The sequence below is a fragment of the Epargyreus clarus genome, unplaced genomic scaffold (genome assembly GCF_041222505.1).
Source record: "Epargyreus clarus isolate Ecla_fem2 unplaced genomic scaffold, WU_Ecla_fem_2.2 ptg000017l, whole genome shotgun sequence".
Taxonomy (NCBI): domain Eukaryota; kingdom Metazoa; phylum Arthropoda; class Insecta; order Lepidoptera; family Hesperiidae; genus Epargyreus; species Epargyreus clarus.
Window position 1 is genome coordinate 8,751,846 of NW_027332225.1, and position 22,371 is coordinate 8,774,216.

Below are 22,371 nucleotides of genomic sequence, written 5' to 3' on the forward strand. Positions count from 1 at the left end.
TCGAAACTAATTTCTCAATGACTAATCAGTCGGATTTTCCAATTTCACGAGAATTGTCTGTTTTGACATATTTGACCAAACTTTGTTGTTGGATTACAGGAAATGAGAGGTCTAAACTGTTGGGTTTTTAGCATTTTTATTCAGTGAATATTTTACAACGGTACGACAGCGATGACATCGCTTTAAATGTGACACAGCATTATGAAAAAACGTTACATAGATTGAGTTTCTGCATTGCCAATCTAACATAAACTTAAATCATAATTAGTTTTCGGAGGTGGTCGAACATTTTGGTGGGACTCGCGCCAAACCTATTTCTGCCTAATAACAGCAGTGTTAAGCGTTGCTCTGTTCTAGTTTGAAGGGTAGGGGAAATATATTTTATAGAGACGTTTCAGCTTAGTCCTCAGCAGTAACAGCACATCTGCGGCCAACCTAAGGTAGGACACTAATCTTATCTGCGGTTGATTACAGATGTCCATGAGCGGCAGTAGCCACAGAACTTCAAATGGTCAGCAGCATTCAAATGCTTGTCTGCTACTCCATATTGAACCTTTTAATTAATTTGTAATATCTACACATAAAACTTACTAGACTTATCATCTTTAGCTATAAAAACCGTAGATAAACTCCAATCACGTACAATTAGGAGTAGCAAGTAGTATGTCACTTAAAAATGTAAAAAGGTAAGATCAAGTACAGAACTCTTAGTATGAATCTTTACGTTTTTACAAAAATGACTGTTTTTGTATTTGTTTACGTATTTGCCTATACATTTCGAATTAGCGCCCCTAGCGCACTGTATCAGAACTGATTGGAAATGTATGGGAAATACGTAAACAAAAACAAAAACTATTTTTTTAAAACGTAAAAACTCATACTTAGGTTACAGGTCAGTGTGAATAATTGCCGTGAGAGGCCAAATCGTATACCACTAAATTACTGCTTTTATTACGATTATTAAAGTACCACCTCGTGGGTATAAAAATGAAAAGGTATAAAAATACCATACAATCTTTTTATACTTGTCGTAAGTGCGGTGTCCCTAATCCCTCTCCAAGGTTTTCGGGACAGACATTTGGTCACGTTTTTCATTGGCTGAAGATCATCAGTTTCTTTCACAGCTTAACCCTTGAGCTAGGAAAGAATGACGTGAATTGTAATATGAATATAAGATTTATTTTTATGTTTAATCAAATGTTTAATCAAACCCGTCTTTTGCCATTATTTGTTATTGTTGCATTAAATAATTACGAAAAATAAATGTGATATTTTATATACGCATTATAGAAACGCATTTAATATGTATGTATATATGTACTATGTATTAAATTCATAATATTAGTTTCAAATTTTCTGAAAGCCCTTAATAAGTAGTCTATAATGACTTAAGTGTCAACATTTTTCACAAATTAAGGCATGCTATATTCATTTCTTATATGTATATAACTTAAAAAGTCTGGATGCCTGGGATTCAAACCGAGGGAACCTGTGACGCCTAAATTCCCACCATTTCTTTAATTACCACCATACCATTACCCGTATATAAAATAAGGATGAATTTTGCACCATTACTACTAACCAAATTCAAACCACAATTTTCGTTGAGTAGTTAATTATTATCCTACCTATTGGACAGATGAGGGTCAATCGTCCAATGCATTAGCTTTATTGAACTATAGGCGCACCGAGTGTTTGCTCGGGAGTTGATCGATTGCGTTGATGCTATTACCAAGCGAACCTTTCATTTAATTTACTTTGCAAATTAAAATCATCGGTATCGCTTTGTACTCTATTCCATTACGAAATATTATTATATATAGTTTATTTATTATTGTGATGGATAATAATGTGTAGGTACTTGAACGAGTTTGTTAAAGGCATAAGGTCAAAGTGGCCACGTTTAGAAGTGTTTATGAGCTGAATGATGTTAAACTGATGAAGATATATTTAAGAAAGATTCTATGGCCTGCTATATTTAGGTATGAAAACTCTTTTGCCAGTAAAGGGGCTAAGAGGGGCTAAGAGGCGTCTAAAAGGGGTGCTCCCGGGATTGCGGGTGGTAAAACTTCGAACCAACTGCCCATCGTCCCCGGGAAGGACGGCGGTATAGTCGTGGTGGTTCAAATCCACATAATCCCATGCCGCTTACACGGCACCGGGTACCTTTCGAAGGTTTCCAAAATAAAGGTAATACTCTTTGGTCAGTTCTTGATACTTAATTCATAATGTGGGATAATCCGTACAGTTTTTCTCGGCAGAGCCCTGTCATTCAATCTCAATTAAGTGCTAATCTACAGTGAACGTTGGCAAAGTTCCAAGGATGTGTAGAATACTTAATAAATGGACCTAGAAGTATTTATTGAATGATTGTTTTTTCTCGTTTTGTGGTGTCGAGATAAAATAGAACCACAATTCTCTTTTCGTTACGTCATAGAAGATTAAATATAAATGAGAAGCCGTCTTCTTGCAAAGTTTTTAACCTACTTCTATGTGATGTTAACAAATACTCCACGTATTTATTTTTTGATATGAATTGTAACTATAATTTGTCTTTATACTGATAAGCTTATTATCTACTTTAAGTAGAAGAATTTTAACTTTACCTGTAGGATTTTATGTTCTGCTAATGACAAGTCTATGAGTATAGTTAACTCTACTGAAGTGAACTGCAGGCTCTCCATAACGTAAAAATATTTTACGTCATTTTTCTTCACATTCATTCGTTAATAGATAAATAAATAAACGCTTTCTACACTCACAGCCCCACACTAGGATTCCCTGTATCGTGGTGCCATGGACACAAACATAGACAAATACACAAACACCCAGACCCAAGAACAGAAATCTAAATTCATCATTTAGATATGTCTCGCCGGGGATCGAACCCAGGACCCTTTGCGCTTCAGACCGGTATGGAGACCGCTCCACCACGCGGGTCGTCTTATTCTACCTTCGGGTTATTTCTACCTTTTATACTCCAACCTACTCGACTGTCCGTCAGCAACTATCGCTCGAGCAACTCGTAGCGACTTATAGTAGTGGTAAACGCGACTCCTAAAAGTAGTTGGGCCTAATACTAAATCAAATATACGAGTATATCGCTCGGCGCTCGAACAACAAATTGGATGCCTGAGTAGCAACGGATGAGTAACAGGAGCGACAAATTTGTAGCTTAAACAACTATCGCTCAAGTAATAATTAGCAATAGGCGGCCAGCGTAAGAAAAACCGTCCCGTTAATATTTCTGTATTATTTTATTTAGCAAATAAACTGTGCGGGATTTAATCAAACTTTTGCTATTCGCAGTAGTCCAACGCAGAGGCACTCAACCTTTTTATTCCTTTGAGCCACATTCATAGGCTACATTACTCACACCGCAATCTCTACATACAAGCAGGTGCGGATCGCAACATTTTTGACATTTCTTATACACTACTCTCTTTATTCACTATCTAGTGTGTCAATTTTGCCAGGAGTAAAAATATTGTTTAAAAAACAGTTTTAATTTGCATATTATATTTGAATAGTTACTGTGTATGTAAAACTTACAGAAAGTTCTTGCCTTTTTGCTCAAACAATAATAAACAATCCTTTAACTACGTCTAGTGAAATTCGTATTACGTCACAATCATTGACGTCATTAACTTTTATCGTTATTAAGTAATACACAAAGCTACTAAATCTAGGTGAAGAATGTAGGAACATCAATTCGGTAAATAAAATATGTTAATAACATATTGTAAAGAAAAATACTCTTTGTATACGATGGCATATCCTAAAACGCCTCACGTCTCATGTAAAGACTAAATGGACGTTTTTGACTCATTGGATCTAAAGACTAAATTGACTCTTTTATGTTTTTTTTTTTTTTTATAATATAGAAGTAGCAGACGAGCATGCAATCCACCTGATGGTAAGTGGCTACTGCCACCCATGGACATCTGTAATCAACCCCAGATAGGATTAGATATTCCTACCTGAGGTCGGCCACAGATGCGCCGCTACCCCTGAGGACTAAGCTGGAACGCCTCGGAAAAGTCTGTCTCCCTTACCACACCCTTCAAACCGGAACACAGCAAAGCCTAACACTGCTGTTATTAGGTAGAAATAGGTGTGGCGGTGGTGCTGCCGAAGTCGAACCACACAGGGTTCTACCACCTTATCAAGCATAAAACTTATGTCTTAATCAAGCATAAAACTCCCGCAAAATATCTAGAACAATACCCGGATAAAAACCTAAACCAGTTAATATAGTGGAATCAATATGGTAAGAACGTATATAATTTATTCCTCCGCAATGCTGCATGATAAACTGCTTACAGAAGTATGATATATGGTGCGAACTAAATTCCTTCCTCTTTCTTTTCCGAGTGTTTCAATGATACCGTGTGTAGCATTTTTATTCAGTTTAATAAGCTGTGGTGTTTCATACTTACTATCTTATATTAGAAGGCGTTTGGTCAGAGGCCATCATGAGTGTTTTTAGAAAATAGGTATATGAGTTTGGACGTTAAAGCCCGCAAATTTTTAATAAGCAAAAAACTCCGAAATACCTGAATTTGCAACTCCATACGCCTTAAATGATAAAGTAACTTTATAATGTGTATATTATATGCATATAATTGATGCGGTGTGTAGAAAGTAATTAAAAGAGGAAAGCGACTCTGACACCTGTTTTCTTGAATAGTTGATGCCTCTTATAAATATGTACCTACATACAATAGCTTCAAGAGTCAGGAATTAGCAATAACTGCGCCCATAAAGTACATTTTTAATGTCATTCATTGATATATCAAAAAGTTCTCATCATTCTCGAATCATTCTCGACCACTAAACGACAAAAACAATATAAAAAAAGTGTGTGTCAGCTACGACGCACGATTGGAGTTTACTCCTTACGAACGATAATTATGATATATATTGAATAGAAAAAAAGGGTAAATGAACGCATCTGCTAAAATGATAAGAGAAACAAACATATATCTGTAATTATTCGGATTATTTATATTACTTCAATAATGCGTATTACATAAAGTATGTTACAAAATAATATAAATAATAATAATAATTGTGTTCAATTTATACAAATCCAATTTTAGGATGATTGATTTCTTTCACTTTGAATTATAATATCATTCTTAAATACTGTAATTATAGGTTTGTAACTGTATTGTAACTGAAATACGATACGTGAACTTCGGAAGTTACATGAGTTATGAATCGTGAAAACACCGCATCAATACTTGTACCATATCTAGCGCGCAACACACACGTACAAACATACGCACACATTCAACTCTCAGACTGGAGGTAGTGAACTATACAGTTAGACTACGAAGTATCGCGCAAAGAGGAGACCCCGAGAATGAGATACGCTGTGTAATGTATTCCATCTCATTCTTTTACACGTTTAATCCTACAGATATATATGTTTGTCTCTTTCTACGTTACGCCTCAACTTTTCGTGTTACACTTGATTTTACTCCTCATAAAATTTCCGTACCGGGCCTTATAACTCAAATCGTTTCTTAAGGAGTAAACTCCAAAAACTCTAGGAAAAAATATAATTTTAAGGTTTCACTATATTCACCGCAGGATGAATTTTATATGAAAATATTGACAAGAATATCAGTTGTTATTGCCCTTTTGCGAGTCTATTAAATCGGGTCAACGGTTAATTATTAGCCCGGGTCAGCTCTTAATGGTGTTATTCATTTTATGGCCAATAATTCATTGGATGAGGGCAACTCTTATTGTATTTTTACACGCTACGATTGGTGATACTGTGCTGGATAAATGGAAGTTATATATTTCGATTAATGGAGAATAATGGGTGTAGTTAATGGTTATAATTTAATGGATATACGTAGAACACAATACAAAAGAGAACAAACCGCTAAAGAGAGAATTATTCAAAATTTATTAATCTTCCAGTTTGGAGAGGTAGAAGGATATATTGTAAGTAAGTAGGAAGAGTAAGTAGGTATATTGTATAAGAGGTAGAGCATGAATTCTGTCCTAGTAAAAAGAAAAGTAACAATTGATTATTTTAAACTATAGGAAGTGGAAGTACTTAATTGGCTGTGAAAAATCGGTAAATCACCTATGATTTACCGATTTTTTTAGGTTACACCGAGTTTAAAGGAAATAGATATACTGTGATACTATATCAGAATAAGCACAGTATCTCTCCTAAGCTATAAAATTCTTTGTATGTTAATGTTTAAGTGAATTGTTATATTTTTATGTAAGTATATTAACATAAATATACTAAACTTATATGAATTCGTTAAACTCCAAAGTCGTTTAACTGATTACTACGCAACTTCTCATATATAACTTTGTAGATATTTTTCCTATGGATAACATACTATGATAAGATAAGATGAATACCTAAGTATACGATTCAATTTAGAGTAATTGACTGTATCACGACAATTTAACTAACTCAAAACCACATGCGACGAAGTTATGCATAGAAACGTTATGTACCTACAAGCTTACAATATGTACCTATTTATTACGAGTCTTATTTTATCACTCTTTATCGTTCACACCATTCAGTAGTCGCTAATCGGTAATATTCAAGCTACGATGAGGTCAGCTCGTTAACCTTTGCGTAGGAAAATTCTATTCATTTTCATTCATTTCGTTTCACGGCGCAAAAAATATTCATTAAATGGCTTCGTATACCATTCATCTGCGTTGAACATCGTGAATATGTCTCGGTCGGAATTTATGGGTACCGAGTGCGACGAAATTGATTATTCACATGAAGAGAACAACGACGAAATATGAATATTTTTGCCGTTTTCAATTTGCTTATTGTATTAGGCATTCCGTTATGGCGTTTCTAATAAAATTTGGTCTTATTGTATGCGTTAAATTAATATTTCTTCTTTACGTAAGTATTTTTGTAAGTCAATAACCTGCCAGCATCTCGCAAGATTTCGGTTATAAAGAAAATGCGGCGAAAGAAACCGCAAAAGACACATTTTTTCTTAGAAATATAATATGCAAATTCAGCATTCATACAAACTACTAGTACTTTTATATCAAAAAAGAAGTCCTTGGTACATCACTTTTTATATGATACTAGCAGAACCCGCGGCTTCGCCCGCGTAAAAAAAATATGATATAACAGACAAATACTCGTAACTGTAATCGTAAATTTGTACCTTTAACAATTTTAACGATAAAATAGCATTAATATTTAATTAATAAAAGCTTTTTTTCTTCACTGTGTAACTAAATTGGTCAAGTCCCCCCGAAGTCCCCCTTTAGTCTCGTACGACAGGCAGGGGATACTGTAGCCCTGTTCTAGCCCAAAAATTTTAATCCAAGGTCTATGTGTCTATCACATAAACATCACTAATCCACGCATAACCACAACCATACCCCACGGCCGGACAAAATGTTGGCACGCAGTGTGTCCAAAGTAGTTGCGATGTACCTAATCAGTATACCAAAATTACGCATTATCATATATGAAATTTGCACCCGTCCACGTTGTCGTGTATTTGTCTGAATAGACGTTATCTGAAATTTTACGTTTCTAACTTCGAACCTAAAAGATTCCCGTATATATACATATAACACTTCTTTTACCTCCTTAGTAGAATTTCAAAAACATTCCTATGTACATATGTATCAATAAATACTTTATCATCAAATTTCTGAAAGCTAATTCAACACCTGCGGTCGGCAAGCCGACACCCACGGGTGGTGTATGGCCCGCGACTTTTCCTTGTGGCCCGCGAGTCTACGCGTTACTAATAATTTACCAAGTGCAAGTCCAACCCGCACCTTGAGCATTCCGTACAACTAAAATTTTTATTTACACATTTTGTGAAAATTTCAACTGTCTACCTCTAACGGTTTAAAAGTTAGTTGGAAAAATATCGAATAGCAGTTTGTTGTATGGGGACCCCTTTTTGTTTTCAACTTTTTTATTTTTAGTATTTGTTGTTATAGCGGCCACCGTTATGCATCCTCTGTAAGAATTTCAAATGTCTATCTATTACGGTTCCAGAGATAGAGCCCTGTGACACACGGACAGACGGACAGACAGTGAAGTCTTAGTAATAGAGTTCCGTTTTTATCCTTTATGTACGGAACCCTAAAAAACCGTCGATGTGCACTTCAACACGCGTAATACATTCCCATGTTAAAAATATATGTTACGATGGCCCGTGGAATTTCACCCTACACTAAACCTCTCTGCACTCTGTTCTTTTTCCAGACACGCCAAAGGAAGTAACTTCAACAACGGTTTTTAAAGAATCTTCCTTTACTTATAGGTTTATAAAGGTGGTAGAACCCTTTGTGGTTCGACTCCGGCGGCACCACCGCCACACCTATTTCTACCTAATAACAGCAGTGTTAGACGCTGCTGTGTTCCGTTTTTAAGGGTGTGGTAAGGGAGACAGACTTTTCCGAGGCGTTCCAACTTAGTCCTCAGGGGTAGCGGCGCATCTGTGGCTGACCTCAGGTAGGAATATCTAATCCTATCTGGGGTTGATTACAGATGTCCATGGGCGGCAGTAACCACTTACCATCAGGTGGACTGCATGCTCGTCTTCTACTTCTATAGTATAAAAAAAAAATAGTACCCTAATGGTGGTTGATTGTTGAGTTGCTAAAATGCTTACAAACAGATGTGTAAACAGAAAGGCATAATGCATACACCCTTCTATAGCAGTCTTAAGGGTTGATCTAAAAATCTAAAAAAAACCGTGACTCAGATGCTTCATTGATTGTAATGATAATTTTTCATAGTGGTCGCTCCCGAATGAACGGAGTTTGAAATAAAATTCCAACCCCCATTTAACGATCTTAAGGGATGATTTTCCAAAAATAATGGTATAGGTGTTTAATTAGTTTTCTATCGAAAACCCAAATACCGATTTTTATACAGTTTACTTCAAAACTGGTGGACTTTCATACAAACTTACAACCCCTATTTTACCCTCTTGAGGATAGATTTTCCATAAATGGTGTTAAAAAAGTTCTATTATTTCCAACAGGAAAGCCAAATGCAAGTTTTTATAGTCCTTGCTTCGGAATTAACGGAGTTTGAAATAAAATTCCAACCCCCATTTAACGAACTTAAGGGATGATTTTCCAAAAACAATGAAATAGATGATTAATTATTTTCTATCGAAACCCAGATACCGATTTTTATACAGTTTACATCAAAACTGGGGGACTCTCATACAAACTTACAACCCTTATTTAACCCAAATAAGGGTTCATTTTCTAAACGGTAGAATTATAGTTCCACTGTATCTAACCAGTGAGCCAATGGCTAACTTACATAGTGCTGGCTTTCAAATTGGCAAATTTTAAAATAAGCTGTTAACCCTTATTTTACCAACTTAAGGGTTGATTTTCCAAAAATGGTGAAATAGGTATTTAATTATTTTTAATCGAAAACCTAAATACCGATTTTGATAGCGTTTACATCAAAACTGGGGGAATTCTATACAAACTTACAACCCTTATTTAACCCACATAGGGGTTGATTTTCCAAAAACGGTAGAACTAAAGTTATTTTATATCTAACCAGCAAAGCAATGGCTAACTTTCATAGTGCTGGCTTCCAAAATGGCAAAATTTAAAATAACCTGTCAACCCCTATTTAACCACCTTTAGGGTTGATTTTGGAAAAACCCTTAGATTACATTTTTATTACTTTAAATCAGAAAGCTAAATACCAATGTTCATCTAGTTTGCTTTAAAACTGACGGACTTTCATATTAACTTCCAACCCCCATTTAACCCCCTTAACGGTGGAATATCAAAAAATCCATTCTTAGTGCGCATCTACATTATAAAATGAAGCTATATTTCATAAAATTTTTTGGTCAAGTTTCAGAGTTTTAAAAGCGATAGATTGGAAGATAATTTTTTTTTTTAATTTTCAACGCCCCCGCACTCCCCTCTGTGGGTGGAATATCATAAAATTAGTTTTTAGTAAATTCAAACATGCCATAAAGAATATCCTGACTAAGTTTCATACCTATAAGAGCTGTAGTTTTAAAATGTGATTTTTTTTTTAATTAACTCCCCCGCAACCCCTCTTGGGGGTGGAATTTCGTAAAATCCGTTCTTAGCTGACCTCTACTCGGTGAAAAGAATATTCCTACCAAATTTCAAGTCTTTAGCTCTAATGGTTCCAGAGATATCGTGATGAGTGACTATATACGTGGAAATCTCTTATATATATATAGATTTCTCATAGTAGAATGATCAAAGTACAGTAATAATAGACCAAAAATGATGATGAAACTCCTAATAACACATTTAAAACACATTTTTACATTAGTTTTTACAACTTTTGAATCATTTGCGTTATGACAACCGCTACAAGGAGAAATGTCTCGTTTATATAAAACAGAATTTAATTGAACGTTACTTACGCTCAATTGATTTCTGTAAACATATCGTTGCTGATAAAGCCTCATTTCGCTAATCTTACTTCGCAATGCCCGATTTGCTGATTAACCACGCACTGATCACACCGATCAAATTTACACAATCAATTTAATGTATCATCGGGAATCCGCTACGGATCAAATATTACTGATTGAAGTGGTATTGTTTAATGGATTTAATTGGTTGGTATATTGTGATGAAAATCATGAAACATATATACCAATTTGTACACTACTTCAAAAGATCGAAATTATTATATACATGTATCGATCGCAATTATTATATTTGTGTATGTTTATACACTTACAATGTTAATATTTAACTACTAGTAAATGTAATTTAACTACTAGTAATGTGTATTGTTCCTACCAATGACCAATTAGCGTTATAGAATTGTTTTGCTAAATGTGCTACTATAACCATTTAGCTAATATCGCTATAAAACTATTTACTTTACGTTTATTATTATAGTTATTAATTAATATTATAGTTATTATATTTATTACTAAGAAATAAATGATGATTAAGTGTCGTGATTGTACTAATACTGCTACTGTATTAAGGGTTCGATTCCTAGTAAATGCAACTGAGAATCGTCGTAAATATTACTACGAAGTTATCATAAGAAATACCTTTGTAATAATTTCTTGAATAAAATTATGTAGTATTCCTAGTATTGAACAACGAACATAACTTTTCTAAATAAGTCAGACTGTCAGTATATTAATATGCGTCCCCGGAATTTGGTGCACGCACTCCCGTGCGTCTAGATTAATGTTATGTAATAATTTATGTAAATCACAAAGAATGCAAAGATCCGTACGTAAAGATAATGTTAGTGTTGTGTCGTGATATGGAACCTAAAAAAGAAAAACGAACTAGATTAGTCTATCTACTCTGATAGACTAATCTATCACTAGTACCTGTCAACGGTTTCTCCCTGCCACCGCAGTTTTGCCGTGACCACGATCCATGCAACATGTAAACCGTAAAAACTCATACTAAGGGTTAGTTAACGTATTTCCCATACATTTCCTAAATGTTCTAGTACAGTCACTGGGGGCGCTGATTGGAATTGTATGGGCAAATACGTAAACAAATACTAAAACAGTCATTTTTGTAAGAACGTAAAAACTCATGTTACCCTTAACTGATTCGAAATATCTGTAAAAAGGAATGAAAAACCGCGTATCGTGAGTACCCGCTAAAATGCTATTGTTACCTTTTATTAAAAATCTACGACTTTCAAATTCAGTCAACATTTAATATTCTAGATTATATTAGAAACGGTTAAAGTATAAAAGCATGCAGCAACAAAATATAACAATTTAAGCTTTCTTTGTGAAAGTCAGCAAAGAAAAATTAAAGCAGGTGCTTATACGTTCTTGAACATTTTTATAGCACTTGCTCTGAACGTGATTACTTTTTGCTTACTCAGACAAAAGGATAACAAGTATCACAAGAAGGTGCCGCATAAAAGGATTTTGAGTCTTATTAAGACTTAAAGACTGTAATGCATATAATTGCATGGGGTTGTTAGGATTACAACACCGTTGTTGTGGACACTACAGAGTTTCTTATTGCTACTTACCTACTTAAAGTCCATGTAGGTTATTAATAAGATTTTTAATGACTTATATTGTTTATACTTTATAGTCACTGAACTTGTGTACAATGACTAATATAAAAGCATCTTCGATATCTTTTTTGATTTCTTTATCTTATCTTATCGTACTCCTTATCTTCATTCAAATAATGTAAAGATTATATTATTTCGTTTAAAGTTTTATAATACATTTTATAAGTTTCTAAACACAACTACAAACATACCTACATTACTGGGAGAAATCAATTAAAAATAACTAAGCTAGCTTAATCATTTCGAAAAATGAACAGAAAATTAAAATGCCTTTATCACCTCCAAAATGAATGTAACAGCTTCCCCCGTTGCTGTCACCAAAATAATTTATTAACGATCATCTCGGCATTTAGCGATTGCACTTGATGGAGCAAATATATTAGATGTGCCTATCAGTAACACACACTCGTGAAGGGGAAGAAATTACACCATAAAATATATCAAAGTTCCAAAAGCACTTTATCATGCGAAATATACGACACTGCGGAATGTCGCGGGAAACACACCGTGAGAGTAATATTGACTGTATTGAGATTTTCTTGTTCGTTTTAGACTTAAATTTCGTCACCAACCGATTACTGTCTCTACTGGGCTCAGACTTCTTTCAAACTTAGATAAGGTTAGGCCGTGGTCCATCGTGCTGGCCAAGAGTGAATTGCTGTGCCTTACACAAAGAACTTTAAGAATTCTCAGATTTGCGTGTCTGGGATTTGAACCAACTGGTTGAGAGGTCTATCTTCTATCTACCAATAGGCTATGAATATACTTTACCAAACCTACTAAAGAGCCTAGACTGGATAAATTCACAGTTTACATTAACTACTACTTATTTTGCTGAACACTGACCTCCAATCGTAATATTAAAGGTTTAGACGTCTTAGGTGTTTCTAGGATCCCATCCGATGGTAAGCTACAACCTCCTGTAGATATCTGTAATCAACTTAAACTAGGATTAACTTAAAATAATTAGCCACTACTTGAGGTCGACTACTGACGTCATATAATACGAGCAAACCTATTGAAAACCTCGTAGATTACCGCACCTTTCAAAGCATAATACAGAAGTACTTAATACGAGTATAGTTGTTATATGACTAAAATCCATGGATGTGGTGATGATATATATAGTTTTTGATTTGTATTTCGGAAGAAAAATCATTCATGACCTTATTTCATTAAATGTTCAAATATTGAATGCCAATTATTTGTCAGACAGGAGTACGTTGAAATAAAACTTCACGTTTAAGTGAAATGTAAAAGCTTAAAAGCTATTAAAACTTCAATTCGCAATTGAGTAAAAGCATTTAATTAAATAAAAGGTTCAGTACCGACAGGCTTCGCTGCGATCCATCAGCTCACGAGTAAACACTTGGTCGTCCATCCACATATAGGTATAACTGGTATTGAAGTATTCGTCTGTGATTTCGAAATAATTGCATTTTCAGGATCATGCTAAAACATAGATTTTTATATATTAATATTTTTATTCGTTGAGACCAATTGAGGCTATCACTGTCTAACCACTAGAACTGAAGTTAATGTATTGTAAAAGTAAAGTATAGTAAAATTTAATCAACTTGGTTGGTATACAAATAACTAAGTCTTTGACTAATTCGTACTTTTTTGGGAACTATCGGCAATGTCTAAATACTTCTGCTTTAAACTATCGTTGTACTTTCATAATATGTAACAAAATGTATTAATATTATATAAGAAATGTATGTAAATGTAACAAAAACTTTTTAAAAATCTGTTTGATATAGGTACCTTTAACAAATTTTAAATCAAATTTATGAAAACTATTTCTTGTAATGTAAATAACATAGAAATAATATTAAGCCTAAAGGCTCCGATAAATTTTCAGAAACGAGTTAGTAACGGCCAATTTTATTTCGTTGTTTTAGTTCGCAGTGTTAACAAAGTTAGGGTAGGGAAATCGGTTCCTATAATCGATCCTGTGAAAATAGATAATGTATTTTTAATATAGAATATACAAATAGGATAATAAAACTTACGTATCTACTTGTACATTAGGTATAGTCCGCGCCAAAGTCCGCTCTGAAATTGTTGCGACCTGTGTAGTCTTATAATTTGCTATGGCGATTCATTTCTATATTCAGAGCTACCTAGCAGTTTTACGAGGACTATACCTTTTTACAATTAAGATCGGTATATATACTTTGTAGGGACTATTTTCAAATACACACACATAATTTCGCAAAAAACGGTTTGGGTACCCAACCCAACTCCCGAACCAAACCCAGTACTCTCCGATTGAGAGATCGAGTTTCAGTCACTGGGCTATCATTACTCGATTAAAGGTGTTATTGCCTAAATATACATCTAATATGCCTAAAACCGAACGCATCATAGTTAAAACACTACAGCCCTATACGGCTGTTATAGTGTTGAAATAATTGTGGGAGTGATGCCGCCGCAGTTAAACCAAAAATTGTTCTACTTTATACTGTAATTTCTGAAAATTATTCATATTCCAACGATTTTATCGATTATTGAGTCACGGTAAAACAAAATTCATTTATTAAAACCAAAATGCTGCGGTTATACGCTAATTAAGTAAGGTAATAAAGTTTCATTTGAAAATATATTTCGCAATTTCGAGAATTTCATATGAACTGAATTGTTGGTATTATAATGAACAAAATTAAATTATTTAAAGACTACTTTTTAAATAGTTGGTAACTTTCAGTGATAGTACTTTGAGGCATCTAACATACGAGCGACTACATAAAGGTACCTAATACATAAGTTACAGCTCTGGCTAATGACCACCAACCACCGACAGTCTGCGACAGTTGGTGACGGTCATCAGTGACCGCGAAAAATTCATGTAAGATTATGCAAACTATAGTTGACGACCGTCTACGCCGGACGTCAGCGCAGGCTCTCTGGAATTACCTTACTGTCGCTCGTATGTTTCCTCCCTAACATAACATACATGAACGCACACAAGGGTGCAAGCATATACGCAAGAGCGCACGTACGTACGTACGTACATTTCAGTGTTCCTTTTAGTCGCCTCTTACGACAGGCAGGGGATACCGTAGTCCTATTCTGGTCACGGTGTTAAGGATGAGGATACGCATCCTTAATACCGGGACCAGAATGTAGCCCTTATCACAAACTTTAATTACAGTACCTAACTAAGCATTTTCCCAGTATATTTATTTAACGTATTCAATAAACAAAAATAAGTACATTTTATTTTGCCAAGGTGATTTAATTATCTATTTTTTTACTTTACTTTATTGCCTAAAAAAAGGATTTTTTAAATATTTTACAAAAATTATTTTCATAAACTGAACACATAACTCATAACAAAAACACGGCTCATATCTTCATGTAGTTTCTTGTCAGTTAACCCTCGGTGTGTTGTATCCCTCTCAGCTAAGTCGTGTATTAGATCCAGTTGTTTGCCGGGCAGCACGTCCCGTGCGGCCTTATGCTAATTGCCTGAAGTTCACAAAGGGGCTCGACCGACTAGTCTATTTGTACACACCCTGGCGATTTCACGTTTAGCCGCCCTATTTCGGCTTTTTGGTAACTTGATTAAATACAAGGGTTGGCAGCTTTGTTTCTTCAATATCACTGTATGAAATAGGTAGTAGTGAGATGTTTTGAAAAAACTGTGAAGTATTTATTTTCTTATTGTACCTAAATTTTGTATTACCAAAATTCTTACCTTATAGCCAATTGCGTAGGTAATGTTTTTCGAGCGTATGATGTATATCTCATTCTTCTGACAGATTTTAACACTTGAGATGTTGTCGAATACTCGTACGTCTAAATTGCGGGAATGATCCGAACCTATATTTTAAGCAGTAGAGTTTTTGTTTTTATAATAATAGCTAGTTTAAAGAGTAAAAAGTTTACTAATTTATTTTTAAAAATTCTTTTGAGAATAAAGTTTCACTAACCGAACTGACTGATATTAGGATAAAATGAAGGCTGTTACGATTATATAGTTTCTTGTCAGTTAACCTCCGGTGTATTCCATCCCTCTCAGCTAAGTCTTGTATTAGATCTAGTTGTTTGCCGGGCAACTCGTCCCGTGCGGCCTTATGCTAATTGCCTGAAGTTCACAAAGGGGCTCGACCGACTAGTCTATTTGTACACACCCTGGCGATTTCACGTTTAGCCGCCCTATTTCGGCTTTTTGGTAACTTCATTAAATACTATTGGAAGCTTTGTGAAAAAGGCTTGAGTATTTATTATTTTATTAGCCGACTTCATTATAATAAAACTTAACCCATAAGTATTAATAATTATTAGTAGTAATTAAGTAATCAAATATAGTATTTGATTACTTAATTATTAATTAAATAATCAAATTATTAAAATAAGTAATCCAAATTCTTGTCTGATATTGGACTAAGAAACGACCGTCTTCCATCCGTTTAATGGATGAAAAGTATTTTATATCGACTAAAAAACTCTTGGCTAAAATAAGTTTGCAATTATTTTATATTTTAATTAAAAAATAGTAGCGCAAACATTAGAAAATGTGTTCTATATCTATAGATGACACCTCGTGCTTCGCCGTAGCGTGTGGAAATACAATCAGAGATGCCCTCATTCGATAAACTATTGGCTGTGATATAATAATGCTATTAAAACCTCTTTGTCTCTAATAACAGAGTGCTGACCTGCTTTTAAATACCTTTTGTTATAGTAGAAATGTTTGGACACGTAGGTAATTATTAAAACTTTGATATTCAATGGGGGATTGGTGGCTGAATCATGTTTAAGTAACTTTGAAACATTTGTTAAATTTAATTTCAGCAGTCTAATCGACTTTGTCGCTTTTTATTTTATATAGCAAAAATAATAATACCCCGTCTGTGTTTGTCGTTCGACTCCAGAACACGGGCAACTATAACCGTTCTCTGAAGTATCAAATCGTGAACAACACCCATTCCTTTATTTTTCTAGTCTGAGTCTGGAGCACCGGTATTACTATTATTACACTTATAAACAGCTGAATAGTAACCTAAAGGTATAGATGTTGAACTCTTATGCTTATGCTGTACCCTTACCATGAGTTTTTACGTTTTGATAAATATGACTGTTTTGGTATTTGTGCATTAGCCAATACAAACTCCAATCAGCGCCCCTAGTGCATTGTATCAGAACTATAGTGTCAGTAACGTAACAGTAAATATTTAAATTGATAAAATGACGCTTTATGTTTTGTCTCTCTTTTTTGAGAACATGTGAGGCAGACAAAAAGACTTGAGCACTTACTTATTGTTACGTTTACTCAGTCTCAGGCAAACGGAACAGAATAATGGATTGAGTAAACGTAACGTAAAATTGTGGGATTGTTTGAAAACTCATGGTAAGGGGTACACAATTCAAAACCAGCACAAACTTAGGTACTATGCATAGACAAGGTTTTTTTTTATAATGTAGGAGTAGCAAAGGTAAGTGGCCATTGTCCCCTCTGGACATGTGTAATCAGCTTTAGATTAGAGTCCTCACTGAGGTAGGCTAAAAATTCGTTGCTACCCTTACTGCAAACATGTTATATTGAACGTGAATATTGTATATGTATGTATTTTATTGCAAGAAATAACCCTTATGCTAGAACATCCATTGTTCCTTACCTTTGTTAATGTTCTCAAAGATGTGAAGTTTATCAATGTGGATTTCCCTCATATAAATATATTAGTCAACGTGGTAGAGTAGAAAAATCTTTAAATGATATTCCTTAGGACTGATTTTAAGAAACCTGAGATGCATTTCTGGAACTCAAACCACCCCTGTTCATCGCCATCTTATTAGTGTTCTTTACATTTCGCCTTACGTCTATGATAGCTTTACTTTACGTTACTTGGAACATAATAAACACCGAACACTCAAATTACAGTCGCTAATATATCCTTGAAACTGTGCGCTGAGCGCGTGTCCCGCCTAAATTTCTTCGAAGCGAAAAGTAATCAAAAGCTGTTTATTTTACGCCGTAAATAAAAGTTTGAGTAAATTATACACGGACAGGTCTTGAAGCCGTGTTCCGCTCATCTCAGGCCATTTGTCCGTGTAATTGCCTCATCACAGCGACAGACGGAGAGTTTTAAAGGGAATTCTTTTATCTAACAACCTTAGGGCTGCTTTTTAAGATTTTTATTCGAAATAATATTCCGTGCCTCAACATTTTTCGCTGAATTCTGTTGAATTTTTCTTTTACAGGGAAATAGGTGTGTATTTAAGAAGTTTGCAAATTTGGTGTTTAAAAGTCTTTTAAAATGTAGTATCTCAAATATGTTTCTAGTACCCTTCTACATATACCATCAAATAAATAGATTTATTTTTAATGTAGTTCAGTTGTCACTTTGAGTCGCTATATCTCAGAGAACTCTTACACTTGTCAGTTTTGAATCAAGTTTCCTCACAATTTTCCTCTCTATTACAACCAAATGATAATTTCTTATCCTTGGAACGAACTTAATGTCAACCCTATCTCGCACATTCTTTCCGGACTACTCAGAATGTCCTTCCGACAAAAAATGGACTTATAACAAATAGCAGCAATTTGTTTGTAGTTGGTGTCGGTACGAAAGATTCCAGTAGGAAATGGCCCTCGTTAATTTGTATTAGGGCTATATGCTTGGATTGTTATGATTCGATATTGCGGATATTTTAAAGATTTTTTATTTTAGTGCGAATATAACCTCCACCTCGCATAAATCCCGAATCGAAACATGGAATTTTCATTTAAATATTATTCAAACCATACTAAAGAGTTGAGGAAGGTTGGTGAGTATAAATAAAAAAGTTATAAAAAACTAAGGCAAGAAATAAGAAATCCAGGACTTGAAAAGAAATGTATTTTAAAATAGTGAAGGACGTCTTGTACTGAATTTTTTAAACCGTGTGTTTTATGTTACCGCCTTCGAAAATCAAATTCTCAAAAACGCTTCTTATAACAAAATTGCGATCATAAAAAAAACAATTAAATTGATGCAAAAACAACAAATGACATAAAATTTCCAGCTACGATTCTTATAATACTGAGGAGTGGCTATTAAATGTTTATGCAGCACTCTTCATTTAATGTATTTTTCAAGTCGGCAAGTGACACCATTTTGTAAAATTTAACAAATGGATAACTGTAAACGATTTATTTCATATAATTAAATATGAAATACCTAATTGGTTTCCTGGAAAGTTATAAATATTTAGCTACTATTTTTTTCCTGCATGCAGTAGTTACCTATAGAGTTTAAGTAAGATGGAAGAGGAGAATAATAATGCCTTAATGGCGGCAATTCCTTCCACCATTTTGGAATTTAAGTTTATGTTAACAGACGTATGTGTGTGTATTTTTTTTACATTTATCAACATAATACACACACATACGTGTGTTTTTTTACATTTATCATACACAAATAATTATAATAATTTCGTTTTATAACGCCCTCTATCTACAAGCCATACATTTTACACGTCATTGAAATCTATCAAAAAAAAGTACTGGAAAAATCGCTTAAATCGCTTCTAAAGCGTTTGTTATTGCTTTCCTAACCTATAGCGTACAAAGCGAGGAAATTATAAGGACGCAATGATTAATAATGGCAGTGAGAAAAGGGCATTCATTTTGAACAAATACCGAGTGATAAACGATCGTGGCGCTCTCCTGCGCGACAACTATTGATAGCGACGTTCTATAGAATGAGCGAAAGACATTCCTAACTCCGTAGAAATGCAATAACGGAGCTGAAGACTGATCGTTGGTAACGAAAGTAAAGGAAATGATCTGGTGTAAGAACGTGAGGAGCGTAGAAATCCAGGAAAAACATTTGCTCCTTACTTTAAAAAATATTATTAAATAATTTTAATTTACGTGACGATAAGGAATTAGATTATCTATCTGCTATTTTTTATTATAATTTATGACGTAAGTGCTCAATAATATCTAAAAAATAATCCACAACATTAATTTATGGGTTAACTTTTATGGGTCTGGGTGTTTGAGGTGAACCTATTTTTCTACGTATCCAGTGAGTATTGAGAGTATTTATATCGTAATATCTATGCAAAAAGTCGTATGTTGGAAAATATATACTCGGTTATAATTAGACTAGAGTTTCGATCCGAGCAATCTTTAATTATTCGGGTATTTTAACCCGTAAGTACTTATTTTCAAACAAATATCTTTCATATACAATTTCCTTGATAATTCGGGAGCAGGAACGAAAGGTTGTAAAATATAATATCATATGTGAGCCAAAAATTCGCAAATGTATGCTCTACAGTAACACTCGTGGGGTGATGTTCCCACGTTTATTTAGAAGTGTCGGACTTACAAATAAAAGGACTGACGGGCAGGTGTCGCCAGCTAATGTTTATTTCGTGTCTACTGATATGGGTTTCCGTGCCATCCTTTTTTGTGAAAAGATTTTTGATTTAACGAATGCTAGCGGGGTTTTCTGAGGGCGTATATGTTGTAGTATCAGTGTTTCAGACTATTATTTATAAATATACAAGACTGTAAGCTACATGGCGATTAAATGTCAATACCTAAAAAAATAAACTCTGCAGCATAAGCTGCATAAGCATTTCTGAATTTCTTAACTAATATCATAAGAAATTTAAAAAGTTAACCAATATTAGTTAGTTTTAAAAGTTATTAATTAGTATTTAAAGTAACATTAAAAGTTATGTATGTATTAGAAATTAAATATTATTTGCTAAACAATAAATAAAAGAGAAAACATCACCTGCAATCCTGAGAATTATTTAATGAAAGAGACGTTGTGTGTGTGTGAAGTCTACCAAACATTTGGTCAGCGGCGTGGACTATGGCTTAAATCCCATTCACTTAATGAGGATCCCTGCTAGCAGAGAACGGAGAACAGTAATGAGATGACAACAGTGACGATTTCATTTTGGACGTTAATTTAGTTAAATGTCTGTTTCGAAGGTGGTAGAACCCTTTGTGGTTCGACTCCGGCGGCATCACCGCCACACCTATTTCTACCTAATAACAGCAGTGTTAGGCGCTGCTGTGTTCCGGTTTGAAGGGTGTGGTAAGGGAGACAGACTTTTCCGAGGCGTTCCAACTTAGTCCTCAGGGGTAGCGGCGCATCTATGGCAGACCTCAGGTAGGAATATCTAATCCTATCTGGGGTTGATTACAGATGTCCATGGGCGGCAGTAGCCACTTACCATCAGGTGGACTGCATGCTCGTCTGCTACTCTTATATTATAAAAAAAAATGTAGGAGAGCCATATCCAGCAAGGGGACTTAACTATAATCGGTTGACGACATCGATTTCACAAACTCGTAAGTTTAGTTAATCGAATTGAACTCATTTTAATTGAAAAAATAATATAACAATACCATCGAGAGAGCAGCAACAAACTAGTGAACAAATACAGCTAAGTCGGGATTAAGTGTTACTAGATTTACGCAGTTGTCGGCAACAGGTTGTTTGGAACTCCGCAACCACTAACTTCTATGAGTGTAACATTTATTAACATTTAATACCGTCCGATATTTACTTACAATCGAGCTTGTATCATATCATCGGTATATTAAAGAACTGTGCAACAGGTTGGACATAATTTAAGTGATTTAAAAGGTTTTAACGTGATTTTAAGTAACACCTTTGTTAGATAACTGTATCACTATTGCTACCACGACCTTTTGCTTTGTAGAAGTAACACTGCCGTTTTCTACTTTAATTTTGTGAAGGTAAACAAATTTAAATAATATATGCTTAAATTATTGCTTAGAGGGCAATGATTTTGTGATTCATATTAGACCACAATACAACTTATGTACTATAAAGTTGGGGAATGGTTGCTACTTAATAAGGAACGATATAAGTAATATACAAAATAAATAACAGGCTACATACATAGTTTCCAAAGACTTAAAAAGTGATAATATTCGGTTAACTCTTCAAGTTATATTATAGGGGAAGTTAAACCCCTGATAAAATCAAAGAAAGCTAAAATACTTAACGAATTCCAAAAAAGAAAATATCACGTTTTGACAGTTCTATCGTTATCGTCCGAAGTCAAAAGTTGTAAACTCAGTAAAAGCTTCATTGCTCCATTGGAAAGTTGCAAACTTTAATAAACTGTACAATTTGTATAGGAATTTCGGTATTAAATAACGTAAAAGAAAAAAACTGTCCAAAGGTTTTCAACGGTAATAATATTGGTCTAGACATAATACCCTGGACTTATACCCACGAATAAATAGCCCCTCAGGCGAAAAAGAAAATTAAAATCCTATTCATATACTCTCCGAAAATATGTTT